The sequence below is a fragment of the Rousettus aegyptiacus genome, unplaced genomic scaffold (assembly GCF_014176215.1).
Source record: "Rousettus aegyptiacus isolate mRouAeg1 unplaced genomic scaffold, mRouAeg1.p scaffold_m13_p_10, whole genome shotgun sequence".
Lineage (NCBI taxonomy): Eukaryota > Metazoa > Chordata > Mammalia > Chiroptera > Pteropodidae > Rousettus > Rousettus aegyptiacus.
This window is the reverse complement of record NW_023416285.1, coordinates 8560396-8573785: the sequence shown is the minus strand read 5'-3', so window position 1 is coordinate 8573785 and position 13390 is coordinate 8560396. Positions and strand designations below refer to the sequence as shown.

General features: G+C 41.8%; 1 protein-coding gene across 9 annotated transcripts in view; it reads left to right on the top strand.

Moving 5' to 3' along the window:
- Positions 1 to 13390, top strand: part of FAM184B (family with sequence similarity 184 member B) — a 65143-nt gene that overhangs the window by 165 nt on the left and 51588 nt on the right. Inside the window, exon 2 of one of the 9 annotated variants that reach the window (XM_036227546.1) lies at positions 128 to 252. The exons of the other annotated variants lie outside the window; for them this stretch is intronic. The gene's annotated coding sequence lies outside the window, so the exon portion shown is untranslated. The remainder of the gene's footprint in view (positions 1 to 127; positions 253 to 13390) is intronic. 9 annotated transcript variants of the gene reach the window in all.

The window sequence follows — 13390 nt, the reverse complement described above, 5'->3', positions numbered from 1 at the left end:
AGGGGAGGCGCTGCGGGCTGCGCGCCCCGCGCCCCGCGCCCCGGGCGGGGCAGGGCGTACAGGCGCGCCCAGGGGAGGCTCCGGCCGAATCCGGGCTGAAACTTTGTCTCGAATGTCAACCCGGAAGGGAAGCTGTCCTAAACCTTGGTGACTTGACCTTCTGGAGGCACCATCCTCAAGCAGCTGAGAGAGGATCCTTGCCAAGGAAACTCCTACAGCCTGCGTGCGGAGCAGGTGGTCTGTGCTCCCAAGGTGGGAATTTGAATCGAGTTGAACCGGAGCTGGTGTGTGCGCGCGCGCGGGCACGCGTGTGTGTGTGTGTGTGTGTGTGTGTGTGTGTGCGCGCGTGCGTATGTGTGCGTGTGCGTGTGTGTGTGTGTCTGTGTTTCCTCTGCTCTAGAGATCGTGCCTAGAATGTTGTGATTTCATTAATCGCCGTACTTTACGGTTGGGGAGGTCATGTGCGCTCCATTTGAACACTTGATTTATTTATTCCTTCATTCAACAAATATTTGAGTCGTTCGTTGAGTGCCAGCATCTTGCGTGGCTCCGTACTAAACCTGGAAGGCGGCCAAGGGACTTACTACCGAACGGGGTGCAGATGTGTGTGGGAGCGTAAATGGAGAAGCGCACGGCTCACCGTTTAATTACGGGATAACAGAGGACCCTGGGAGGTCAGCCAGCCCATCTCCTCAGCTCATCCCAGGGCCCTGGCTGAACCTCCGCGGACTGTGGTGTCTTCCTCATGAAGACCAGCGAGAAGATACTGTCATTCCGCCCTTTATTAACCCCCTGTGGCTTCCCAGTTGGGAGCTCCTTGTAGTAGTTTCCCCTCGTGTTCTTCGTGCGTACATGGAAAACAACATCCCTCTCCGTCGTCTATATAAGGTTCCCAGTGCTTGAATTGAGCTGTAGCCCTTGGGGTTTCCCTTTGATCTAATAAACCGATACAGTGCCTACTAGTGGAAGGTCAGGTCCACGTCCTGTCCAGCAGTGCTCTCTTCCCTGACCGTCTCCCTCCCACTTCCCCACATCCACTATTTTTGTCGGATCACAGGCATTTTTCTCCACATTTTGCCAGAAGGAAGAGAGCGCGGAGTTTTGGAATTGGACATTAGCTGCCTTCTGCCACCCGCTCCTGTTAATTTCTCCACATTCTTGACCCATGAGTTGTGATCTCTTTAGTCGAGGATGGAAAAGGGGAATGAGACTGACTAGTCCTTGGTGGTCTTGACATGTGTTGCTGGCACCACTCACCTAATCCACATTCATCTAGTGACACTGACCCCAAAAAGTACTGATTCAAGGCAGCAGACACAGTATAAGGCGTCTTCTCTAACTTCAGAGTATCTAAAATATTTTTGGAGAAACCAGGTTTGAGAAAGAACTAAAAGATACTACTATATACTCAGTTGCTAAACTGGGTATTTCAGATGATGAATGCTATAGAAGTGGCAACAAAGGATAAGTTATGGGTAAAATCAGTTAGGGGAGATTTTATGGAAGAAATGAACTTTAAATTCAGTGTGATTTTATGTAGTGCCTACTATGTGCGAGGCACTGTGCTGAACATTGATGGCACAAAACTAAGTGAGACAGGGCCCCTGCCCCGGTGGTATGACAAACACATAAACAGATCATCTCAATGTAGTATAGTAATCATTTCACTCAACATTTATGGCATTACCTATCGTGTGCCAAGCACCGAAGATAGAGCAGTGGAGAAAGCAGATATGATCTCTAGCACGTAGAAGGCACTATTTCTCAAAGCATATTCTACATTCGAAATCACAGTTGATTCTTATTAGGTGATGCCTCTTTTTAGCATTTTTCATGCTAATTTTTTAAATTAGACATTTGTGATATTGATATTGATATGCCACCTTTCTTTTGGCTACTGTTTGTGTGTTTTTCTGTTTATATTTAATCATCTATAAGTTTTATTTTAGTTGTATCTCTATAGGTGAAATTAATCCATGTGCATTTATTGTGATCACTGATATATTCAGACTTATTCTTATATCATATTTTGTGTCGTTCACTTAGCATCCTTTTTCATTCTTCCTTTTTCTCCATTTTTGCCTTCTATTGGATTAGTAACATGATCTATATTCCCTCATTTTCTGCTGCTGGTTTAAGGACTCTAGGCTTTATTTCTGTTCTTCTCAGAACTGTCTTTTCTTTTCAACATACATACTTAAATATAATTTTTTTTAATAAAGTTGTTGTGTAATTCTTTATTTCTACAAAAGAGCTTTGCATACCTTATCCAATGAACAACCCTCCTCCTTTCCCATCATATCATTGTTGTCTGGAGATTTTTACTTTTTTAATTAAAAAAGTTGTTTTTATATCTAAGAGTTCGTTAAATTTACTGACATTTCACCAATTCTTCTACTCACTATTTTTTTTCTTGAATTCAAAGCCTTCCCTTTGGGTTCATTTTTCCTCTGGCTGAAGTTCATTCTTTAATCGTTCTTTCTATAGGGTTCTCTGCAGGGGAGGGAATTCTTTGTATATTTGAAAATGTTTTATTTTTCCCTCTCTGTTGGATGATCATTTATCTGTGTATAAAATTCTAGTGAACAGTTATTTTTCCATAGCACAATGATGATAGTGCTCCACTGTCTTCTGGTACTAACTGTTACTGGTAAAAATTCTATTACTAATCTAACATTCATTCCTTTGTAGATAACCTTTTTCTTCCAATAGCATTTACGATTTGTGTTTATTCTGATGTTCAGCTGTTTCACTAGATGTTAGAACTCTCTATATGTTAGTGTATTTTTTATTGCGATATCATCTGCTCTCTTTAATTCTGGACAATTACCAATGATTTTCTCTTTAAATATTGTTTCTCTGCCATTGCCCCCTTTCTCTTTTCTGGAACTGCCCTCAGGTGAGTGAGGAAGCTTCTCCATACATATCTGGAAATGTTATTAAAAATTATTTTTTTGTCTCTTTGTTGCATCCTTACTTAATCCTGTCTTCCTATTTGTCAGTCCTCTAAATAATTTGTCCAGTTTAGAGTTTTTCCCATTTATTAAGTTTTAGAATTTACGTAACTGCATTTTTTCATTTCTAGGAAGCCTCTCCATACATATCTGGAAATGTTATTAAAAATTATTTTTTGTCTCTTTGTTGCATCCTTACTTAATCCTGTCTTCCTATTTGTCAGTCCTCTAAATAATTTGTCCAGTTTAGAGTTTTTCCCATTTATTAAGTTTTAGAATTTACATAACTGCATTTTTTCATTTCTAAGTTTGCTGTTCTTATTTCCTTTCTGTCTGATCTTGATAACTTCTTAATCTTTACAGCTTTATTAATGTATAATTTATATATCATAAAATTAATCTGTTTAGGTATACAATTCAACATTATTTAGTAAATTTACAGAGTTGTTGCACTATAATCATAATCCAGTTTTAGGACATTTCTGTTACCCCGAAGAAAGCCATCCTTTGTACCCATTTGTAGGCAGTCCGCATTTCCACCCCAAACCAGGCAACAATTAATGTACTTTCTGTCGCTATAGATTTGTCTTTTCTGGACATTTTACATCAATGAAATGATACAATATGTGCTATTTCTGTCTGGCTTTTTTCACTTAGTTGCTAAACCTTAGCACAATGTTTTTGAGATTCATCCATGCTGTAGCATATTTCATGCATTCATTCCTTTTTGTTGCTCGGTAGCATATCCCATCATGTGCATATACCACATTCTGCTTATCCACTCACCAGGTGATAGACATTTGGGTTGTTTCCACTTTGGAGCTGCTGTGACTAATGCTGCTACAACCATCACTTTCTTGTGCAAGTCTTTGTGGGGACCCAAATTTTCATTACTCTTAGGTACATAGATACCTAGGAATGGAATTGTTGGGTTATATGCTAAGTCTATGTTTAACTTTTGAAGAAACTGCCAAACCATTTTCCAAGATGGTGTGCCTTCCTACATTTTCCAGCCTACTTTTCCAGGAAATTGTAGTGCGACCCCATGCGCCCAGTTCTCAAATCACAGAGAAGGACAGGCCTTTCCTTACTTCATTGTGCGCTCCCTTCCCTCTCTATTTTTCCTCTTGATATTTCTTCTCCTAAAATGTCTTCATCTCTAAAAGTTGAATCCCAATTACCTTTTAAGTCTCACTTCCTCCAAGAGAAACTTTTGAAGATCCTCACTTTTATAATTAATCATATATTCATTATTATCATTTAGGGGATTTTTCCCCCCATATTTAACTGTTTCTCCAAAAGTTTTTAAAATGCCTGACAAACAGTAGACCCACAGTTAGCTTGTTAAATTTGATTAAAGTTTCCCCCCACAGATTTGGTCAATATTTCTTTCATGGTACTTATCTCTCTAATATTATAAGTTGATTTTTATAAAGTGGATCCCTTAAAATACGAAACTCCTTAATTTATTCACAATTATTTGCATCTAGTAGACATGTAGTGTATGTTAGTGTAGTAAATAATTTCCATAGTGGCCCAAAGACCAGGATTCACCTAGAGAGCTTTTAAAAACACACCAGCGAGACAACGATGAAACACAATGCCTGATCATAAACTGGAAATTATACTGCAGGGAAAAAATGCTACTAGTAGAAGGTTGGGTCAATTGACAAATTGGAATATGGAGATATAGAAAATAAAAGTATTTGTATCAATGTTAAGTTGACTGGAGTTGACACTGCACACTGGCTATTCAAGGAAATATCCACATTGAAATATGTCTTACTTTTAACGAAGTTAGTATGATGTCTTACTCTCAAAGCATTTTATTTTATAAATAAAACAGAGAAAATGAAATCTAGAAAGAGAGCAAGCGATAAATGGGACAAAATGTTAAGGCTAGGTGAATCTAGCTAAAGGGTATATGGATGTACTTGGTACTATTCTTTTATTCTGGAATTTTCCCCCTAGGTTTGAAAATATTTCAAAGTAAAACGTTAAAAACAAAAACAAAAAGCATACAACTCCCCAGGCCCCAATCTTAGAAACAGAGGAGAGAGTGGTGGCGGGCATTGTTATCTTCTCAAAGCTCCTTAAAAACTCTCGATGTTCACATGGGGTAAGAACCACTGTTTTAGAGCAACTGAAGGTTTAAACAGTAAACTGGGCACGGAGGATTTATTTGGGAGAACAGGAGGGTCCAAATCCATTCCTGCCTATTGGTCACTTAGCAGTTGTCTAGGGTATCAGATTGATTGTCGTGATATCACAGTTCTTTTGTTCAAATAATCCTTATTTTACTTACTAATGGCCCCAAAGCCATTCACATAACTTTTATTACAGTATATCATTATAACTATTCTACTTTATTATAGTTATTGTTGTTAATCTCTTACTGTGCCTAATTTATAAATTAAACTTTACCATAGGAAAAGTTTATATGTGTAGGAAAAAACATAGTATATATAGGGTTTGTTTCTACCCGTGGTTTCAGGCATCCACTGGGGGTCTTAGAATGTAACCACGTGGATAAGGGGTGGCCGCTGTATCTGTGGGTCCTTTTTTTCATGGGACAGTCTGAAGGTCAAAGCCACCACTTCCAGCACAGTAGCCCAGCACAGTAGCCCATGTTGCAGAACCTTACCAAGGTCTATTAAGACACATTAGCAAAAACAATTATATTGACTGGGGTGGGGAGAGGGGGTGCACGATTGCTATGGAAAATAGGGTGAGTATACAATCGGAAACATTAAGGAAAAAGAATTCTACTTTCTACTCAAAATTATCTTCTCAATGAATTGAAACGATGTATTTCTAGAGGGACACTTCTTACTCTGATTTGTACTAATAACTATAGGTTTAAAATGAACTGTGAATAAAAATGAGGACACCTGGAGAGCTAATGAACCATTCGGGTGTTGACCTTGGAGTGCCCTTTCTCCTGGCCAATATCAGCTAAGATGCCATCTCTTCTGAGAGACCTTTCATGACCCTCCAGTCCAAAGGGACCAACTTTTCTCATCTTGAAATTGGGGAAAATAATTCTTTCTTTCTTGATGATTTGCCGCGAGGCTTCGCTAACTTAAGAAATGAATGGAGCACCTCGCCCAGGGCCGGGAACATCGTAAGCTTGACAGCCGTTAGTTCACCTTCGCTTCCTGACTGGAAGAGCTGCAGAGACAGGACTGCTTGCTGCCCAGGTGTCACAACCAGCAGCCTGGAACACCGCCCGCCCTTCCCTGGGACTGAGGGGCCAGGGCATTGCACTCCAGACCATCGGAGGGCTGCTGTTGCCACAGGAGTCCTCAGCGACTGGCTCCCACTTGAGCCCCCGGTTTTCATGGCTCGAAGGCGTGGAGGCTTCATTCCACTCACTGACTCCCTTAGCTCATCTGAAAATACCCTCCTGCTTGCAGGAGCTTGTTTGGGAAGATGTTTAAGCAGTTCCGTACCAGTTTGCCTTAGAATTCCAGATTCAAAAACTACTGATCTGTTTTAACAAGCCCTCTCTGCTGAAATCTTTTAAGTTAACCATGTGATTCGTGAGGTAAAGACTGGCCTCTCACAAAAATGTTTTCGCCATAAGCAATATGAAGAATACCTTAAGTGGGGTGTCTCTGAACCCTGCTAAGAGCCAGTTTTTTTCCTTAGCGACTTGCCTTCATTGAGTCTTTCTAAAACATTCAACCCAGTTTTCATTTACTTTTCACATTCACGTGTAATTGACTTCGTCTGGCATTAAAGTACATAATGACAATAGTAAGTGCCTCTGGCATCAGCAGGTGACAATTAGCATGAGGAGAAGTGTGGTGGTTTTCCAGAGAAAGGATTAAGAGTATTAAGTTATCCACATGTTGGTTGAATGGAGACTGGTTAAAAGAACTTCCGCCGTTTCTATATAAAAAATGAATTACCAATTTGATATGCTGCAAGCAAGAAGTACGAAAACATTGAACAATCAAGGAAGGTTCTCCGAGATAGGCAGAAACTATCATTGGTGGACATTTTGGTTGATTCCAGTTATGGTAATGGACATTCTTGAGACTGTATCCCTGCACACTTGCTAGATTATGTCTTTGAGATAGATTTCTGTGAGCAGAACTCACCTTCGTTACAGGTAGAACCCCCTGAAAGAATGTCGGGAAGGTTGGAAGAGAGACCTGGAGAGAGGCGTATTTAGCAATCAGCTGAAAACAACCTAATAGACAGGATGTAGGGGGGTCCTGACTCGTGAGCTGCAAAGCTTGCCGTTTTAAAAGGCGTTCGCTACAACTCTCTTCTACAGTCCAAACACGGGACCCGTTCCGTGGAGCAGCGCTCACAGTTACACAGACAGTGGTGTGATTATTTTCAAACCATGGTGACATAATCACAGACTCAGGCTGTCAGTTCACATCATAACTATTTAATGGACCTATTTGAAGTTACTCACTATATTCTGAGCCTCCAGGGGAAGAAGATGTACCTGGAAAATGCTTCCAGATTGCTTGAGGCGTCAGGGAAACAAGCTGCTTTCTCACGGCTCAGGGGTCCAGTGGAAGCCACAGCATGCTGGCAATTCTCACTGTCCTGTCCCTGTCACAGAGGGGATCCTTTTCCTTACCCATGGAAACTTTAGGACACAAAACAGAAAAATCTGCAGCGAATCTTTGATGTCATCATCAGGAACAGTGTCGCTCCCAGTCTCCTGAGGCAGAATGGGTATAAAATTTTCCTGGGGAGATATGACCCTGCCTGCTGAATCTCAAACAGCTACCATAATAGCTTTACCCCTTGAACTTCAGGCTCTCATTTCGTTAAAACAGAAGCCCAAGAGACTGCTCAGTCTTTTACTGCTTCTTGCTGATTATGCACTTGGAAGATGTTGTCTTCTCTTGATAATAGCTGTAGTAGACCAAAATAATGCCCCCCAAAAGATATCAGATCCCCCAAACCCATGAATGCTGCCTTATTAGGAAAAAGGGTCTTTGCAGATATGATTAAGCTAAGCATGTTGACATGAGATCATCTCGTGTTATCTGGGTGTGCTCATAAGAGAAAGGCAGAGGGAGACTCGAGACGGAAGAGGAGAAGACTCAGAAGAGACCAGGCCGTGGGAAGACGGAGGTGGAGACTGGAGTTCTGTTACCACAAGCCATGGCACACCTGGAGCCACCGGAGCTGGATGAGGCAAAGAGTGGATTCTCCTTCGAGCCTCGGGAAAGGAGAGTGGCCTTGCAGTCACCTTGATTCTGAACTTTTGACCTCTTGGACTGTGAGAGAGTAATCTTCTATTGCTTTAAACCACAAGTTTGTGGTGACTTGTTATGACAGCTGCGGGAAACAAATGCCCTGGCTTCCTGTCACAGTATCCCCTTCACCACTGCTAAAGGCTTTTCCTTCTCGGACTCCTACTGAGGTTCTCTCCTCTGATAATTGTCAGAATCAATCAGGGAGCATTTTTTGTTGTCATTCCTTTTTGCTGTTGTTCTTTATTTTATTTTTTTAAAAAAAGAAAGAAAGAAAGAAAGAAAGAAAGAAAGAAAGAAAGAAAGAAAGAAAGAAAGAAAGAAAGAAAGATTTAGACCAGTGAATTAAAACCTTTGGGTTGGGCTCAGGAAACTAAGCAGTTTTGAAACTCCCCTGGTGACTTCAGCCTGACTAAAACCACTGCAGCAGGTCCGTGGCCCGTGGTCTGTATAGGTCCTGGTCCATGGCCTGCCATTGGGCCTGCCCTATTTGGTGGCAGAGAAACTATGTTTGTCTTATTTTCTCTACTTCTCTAGAAGCTGTATAGGTCAATTCTACTCAGATGTTAGTATTAAACGCAAATAGCTAGTTCTACCTGCAGCATTTCTCATTTGACTCAGGGCGAGGCCTGAGGCTTTGCATTCTAAACAAGCTCAGGTGATGCCGCAGACTACAGCTTGATCAAGCCTCCAGGATAATCAGGATCCTCTTTTTCCGCCTTCCTCATTTCCAACAGCTTCTCCCATAGTGCTCTGCTCTCAATAATATTCAATGATATGAGTTGGATTACTTCAAACCGCTAAGCCCTTGAGGACAAGGACCTCGTCTTGTACCTTATTTGTATATCTTGAGCACCTCCGTTAGTGCCCGGACACAGGGGGTGCCAAGAGGAGATATGTTAAACGGCGGATGCACCAGCAAAGCTCCCATCCTTGAGGGCGCTAATGCTTCGCCGGCTGCCAGCACATCCCAGGAAATGCCAAGTGATGCTAACAGGGCAGAACCTCCCTTTCGGAGAAGTACTCCATGTGCTTCAGTGAGCCATTCCCAGTTGGAGGTGCAACCCGGAACGCCCTCGTGGAGCGATGAGATGAGCGATAGCCTGCCGTGTGCAGGAGGGCACCGCTGCTTGATGACGAAGCTTCTGTTTTGCTGGGTCTGGGGCCAAAGCTGAATTGCTCCAGGCAACAAAAGAAAGATTAACGTGAAGCTGTCTCACACACACACACACACACACACACACACACACACCCCAACATTCTATGCACAAGCTCCTTACTCTGTTACCATCCGCAAATCGTTCTGTCATCCAAAATGTAATGAAATCATCAGCAGAGTGCAAAACTAGACCAAGACACGTGGGTAAACTGAGCAGGGTAGCATCTGTCACCCTTTCAAACCTGTAATTGGTCCATGCCTGTTTAAGGGACTGAATGCAACGTGAGAAGAAAGATGGAGGAGAACCGCCGAGGGGAGATTAATCTTTCTTTTAATATTGGCCAAGATTATAGTTTCGCTTAAGCCAAACCCGTTCCAAGAAAAAGAACCTGTTTCTGGTTTTTGTTCCTTTTCCTGCCCTTGAAAAGCGTGCCCTTCCGACATCTGCTACTCCCTGCACTCGCAAGCTCATTAATGGCATTTTCCCAAAGACCCAGAAATAGAAATTCCATTAAAAGGCTTATCATTAAATACAATGCAGGTCTTTATGTGGGAGAAGGATGGCCTCTGAATAAAGAGTCCATTAGAGCTATGGGTTGGAAAAAATGGGTCAGCTGTCTTTTAAAGGAGAAATTAATATAGCAGGCAAGAGCCAACAGTATTGCCGACATTCATCTTGCAAAGCCTTTCCTCTTCGGGTTGCCAAAGTGCTTCTGTCCAGACTTGCTATTCCTGTGCTCAGCCCCCTGGAGCAGGGCCCATTTGTCCCGAGGCAGCCTATCCAATTGTCTGGCGACAGCCTAAGTAAGTATGAGGGAGGAGATTAGAGCCGAGTGTGGGGTTATGTTTGTCTGTGTGCGTGCACTCTGAGCGTAGTGTAAACCAGGCCACAGGAAAGCAAAAGCTAATGAGTAACTCTTTCTCTGACTTCTCTCCCTTTGGTGGGTCCTAATGTCAGTTTCTCAAGAGGCGGCTCACAGCTGAGCCCGTGAACTATCATCCCCAGAGAGCTGATCCAGCTCATTTCCAAAGTAGGAGGTGCATGCACAGAAGGACTGTCCAGTGTCCGGTCTCCTCCTGGCGACTTAGGTGAGCTGCAGCGTGGGGCATGGTGAGCGCTTGGTAGCTGGTTGACAGACAGGGGGAGAACTCGCACTGAACCAACTGGAGCTGAAACCCCTGCGTGGCAATGTTTACCAAGAAGCAGGGTAGCACATCATGACAGCGAGCTGATTTCTAGAGGGACTGAGTCCATCAGAAGCAGGACTGTGGAGCTAGAGGGAACAGGGAGACACAGAAGCCAGTCCCCTGAAAACTCAAAAGGTGGATGGTGCTGGAATTCCCCCTGTACGTTAAATGGAGGTTCAAGTCACATTTCCTTCGAATCTCAAGGGTAGGATGCCCAAGCTGGTGTCAGACTTGTACTGGCTCTGAGTAAGGATCAACTGAATTTAGAATACATTATCTTTATTACAGGGTTAAATTCTGAATGAGCCAAAAGAGGCTGCTCCACCTTTTGTCCATCTCTTCTCAATTATCTTTTATTCCCATTCGTATTAGGTGTACTGGACTTTTTTTTTACCTGCTTAAATCAGGTAAATGTTCTGAGCAGAGAGAGAGAGGAAGTGAAGTCAACCGCCGCGGTTGGTGTGCCGGGGTCGAGTGCCGTGGAACGGGGAAGCGTGTCGCTGTGATCCCTGAACACCGTGTACTTGTCATGCGGGACTCCCGCCCACTAAGTGCCATTTAACAGCCTCCGAGAATCTTATTTATCACTCCTTCCGATTCACCACGGGAGCACCGTCACTTATGCAATAAAAATGACAAGTCACCCTTCCTCAGATGCTTCAACAGACACGAGAGGTCAAAACCATCTCTTCCTCTTGCCTTGGAAAAAACTGCACCTGTCACATTTCTGAAACAGATACAAAAGCCTGCCTCCCACCTCCCCACCCCCCGCCCGCACACACACAGAAAAAAAGCCAGTCATCTACATTATCTTCACAACGACAGACAGCCCCTTGGCTGTTGCTACAGAGAGGCGGTTGGTTAGCTGCTCGGCTGGTTGGTTCTAGAATGCACAAGCCCATACCGAAAACAATTGGCTATTTGAAATCTCAGCCAAATATGCTGCAGTTGCCAGTGTTGAATAAATAATCACTGTGGCTAAACCGATACTAAGATTTATCATGAAACGTTACTGCTTCTGAAAATATATAGGCCAAGTCCCTTTTAAGGTGGCTTGTTTTTTGAAAACAATCTATAATCAAATTACCATTGACAAAGGATGCAAGCAAGTCTTAGTCCTGTACATTCCTTGAGCCGGAAATGACCTAGAGATAACTTAGACATTCCCCTAGTTCACAAACCGAAGACTAGAAGAACCAAGAGCCTTCTCTGAGGTCCCTCAGCTCATTAGTAGCAAGGCGGGTTTCATGAGAAGTGACACAGGTTGGGGACGGAAATGATTCGTTTGGGGCATGTTGAGTTTTGAGGGTCCTGTGAGATATCCAAGTCAAGATGTCGAAGAGGCAGTTGGATATTTTTAGTGGTCCTTTAAGAGAGAGGTCAGGGTTTGAGTTATCGATTGGAGGGTGGGCGTTGTTGACCATCTTACTCACACATACTTCGACCCTGATTCCGGCATGTGCTGCGGATGCTGGAAAGCTTACAGCTCTATTTTTCAGAATCCCTTGTAGCTGGATTTTCCTGTGTGCTTCTGGTAATAGCAATCATGTGCTCTCAAACGAGACATTTGTTGTTTTTCTATAACTTTTGGCAGTGAAAATTTCAAGTACAGCAGGTCCTCAAATAACATCATTTCATTCAATGTCGATCTGTGATAACGTGGAGGAGATGCTGTGGGAATTTGACTCTTGTGTCTATAAGTCGGCCAGTGGTAAAACTGGTTTCACTGTAGGTTCTTTTGCTTAAAGTCACAGGACCTATGGACAATGCAAAGTAAGGATCTTACTTCCTTAGACCCTACCCAACTCCCACCTGCTGGATGATGTTAACGCAATCTCAGAAGTGTGTCATCCAGGAATATTTTAGTGTACATCTCTGAAAAAATAAGCATTCTTTTTATAGTATATTGATAATACCATTATTTCATTGAAAAAAATTAATGTAAATCCCTAATATCACGAAACATCTGGTCAGTGTACACATTTAATCCATGTTTTCTTCTAGTACTCGTATCGTTTTATAGTTTTGTCTCCTTTTTACAATTTCCTTTTCAAATCAGAATTCAGATAAGGATTTCTATATTGCAACAGGTTGATATGTCTTTTAGATTTCTCCTAATCTGCAGTTTCACATAACTACATAGAACATACACATAGTACATAAATACATACACACAGACACACATTTCCCCCTTTCTTGTTTAAGAAGCTGAGTAATTTGTCTTGTAGAGTTTCCAATAGTTTGGATTTTGCTGATTGCATCCTTATGATGCCTTTCAACATGCTTTTCTGTCACTTGTATTTTCTATAAAGTAGAAGTTATATCTACAGGACTGATTAGAGTTTAGTTCCTTTTTTTTTTTTTTTTTTTTTTTTTTGGTAAGGAAACTTCATAGAGACTGTTAGCATACTGTCTGATTTTTTCTTATTGTGATGTTAACAGTTGATGATTTTCTGATTCTATCATTTCATCTTTATTTCATAGTTAAAGTACTTCTATAGAGAGGAACGTCTACTCCTCACTTGTTTGGTTATCAGCTGGTGCAATTCGTATTGGAAAAGCAAAATTAGTGCTTGATTGTATTTATTTGATTACCTACCTTAAAAATAATGGTTCTTTTCCATAACATTGTCCAAAGATGATCAATGCATTTTTTATTGACAGAAGATATTATTACGAATTTGTCTTTAAACATATTTAATGTTTCAATTTATTGCTGTTGTTATTCTTATTGATATTCTTATTGATCCATCTTTTGACCTGGCGTTCACATTATTGGAGAGGCATCTTTCCTACGCCTATACCAGAAACATCAAGAAACTTTTTTCTCTGCTCATATGATATGTATAAAATCTAATCTA